Source organism: Arachis duranensis, chromosome 3 (assembly GCF_000817695.3).
Source record: "Arachis duranensis cultivar V14167 chromosome 3, aradu.V14167.gnm2.J7QH, whole genome shotgun sequence".
NCBI lineage: Eukaryota > Viridiplantae > Streptophyta > Magnoliopsida > Fabales > Fabaceae > Arachis > Arachis duranensis.
Window position 1 is genome coordinate 119,858,728 of NC_029774.3, and position 1,792 is coordinate 119,860,519.

Genomic DNA, 1,792 nt, shown 5'->3' on the forward strand with positions numbered 1-1,792 from the left:
TTCTTTCTCATTTCTTCTTCTTCTACTCTTTTCTTCCTTTTTTTGCTCGAGGACGAGCAAACCTTTTAAGTTTGGTGTGGTAAAAGCATTGCTTTTTGTTTTTCCATAACCATTTATGGCATCCAAGGCCGGAGAAACCTCTAGAAAGAGGAAAGGGAAGGCAAAAGCTTCCACCTCCGAGTCATGGGAGATGGAGAGATTCATCTCAAGGGTGCATCAAGACCACTTCTATGAAGTTGTAGCCTTGAAGAAGGTGATCCCCGAGGTCCCTTTTAAACTCAAAAAGAGTGAATACCCGGAGATCCGACATGAGATCCGAAGAAGAGGTTGGGAAGTTCTTACCAACCCCATTCAACAAGTCGGAATCTTAATGGTTCAAGAGTTCTATGCCAATGCATGGATCACCAAGAACCATGATCAAAGTGTGAACCCAGACCCAAAGAATTGGCCTACTATGGTTCGGGGAAAATACTTGGATTTTAGTCCGGAAAATGTAAGGTTGGCATTCAACTTGCCCATGATGCAAGGAGATGAACACCCTTACACTAGAAGGATCAACTTTGATCAAAGGTTGGACCAAGTCCTCACAGTCATATGTGAAGAGGGCGCCCAATGGAAGAGAGATTCAAGAGGAAAACCGGTTCAAAGATTCAAGAGGGAAGCCGGTTCAACTGAGAAGGCATGACCTCAAGCCTGTGGCTAGGGGATGGTTGGAGTTTATCCAACGTTCAATCATTCCCACTAGCAACCGGTCCGAAGTTACTATAGACCGGGCTATCATGATTCATAGCATCATGATTGGAGAAGAAATAGAAGTTCATGAGGTCATAGCCCAAGAACTTTATAAGGTGGCGGACAAGTCCTCTACCTTGGCAAGGTTAGCCTTTCCTCATCTCATCTGTCACCTCTGTTATTCAGTTAGAGTTGACATAGAGGGAGACATCCCCATTGATGAGGACAAACCCATCACTAAGAAGAGGATGGAGCAAACAAGAGACCCCTCTCATGATCAAATCCCTGAGATGCCTCAAGGGATGCACTTTCCTCTACAAAACTATTGGGAGCAACTAAACACCTCCCTAGGAGAACTGAGTTCCAACATGGGACAACTAAGGGTGGAGCACCAAGAACATTCCATCCTCCTCCATGAAATAAGAGAAGATCAAAGAATCATGAGAGAGGAGCAACAAAGGCAAGGAAGAGACATTGAGGAGCTCAAGCACTCCATAGGATCTTCAAGAGGAAGAACAAGCCGCCATCACTAAGGTGGACCCGTTCTATAATTTCCTTGTTCTTTATTTTCTGTTTTTCGAAAATCATGCTTATGTTTATCTATGTTTGTGTCTTGTGATCATTAGTGTCTTAGTGTCTATGCCTTAAGGTTATGAATGTCCTATGAATCCATCACCTTTCTTAAATGAAAAATGTTCTTAATTGAAACAGAGAAGAATTGCATGAATTTTGAATTTTATAACAGATTAATTATTTTGATGTGGTGGCAATACTTTTGTTTTCTGAATATATGCTTAAACAGTGCATATGTCTTTTGAATTTGTGGTTCATGAATGTTGGCTCTTGAAAGAATGATGAAAAAGGAGACATGTTACTGAGGATCTGAAAAATCATAAAAATGATTCTTGAAGCAAGAAAAAGCAGTGAATACAAAAAAAAAAGGAGAAAAGAAAACGAAAAAAAAAGAGAGAAAAAGAAAGAAATAAAGTTGTGATCCAAGGCAAAAAGAGTGTGCTTAAGAACCCTGGACATCTCTAATTGGGGACTCTAGCAAAGCTGA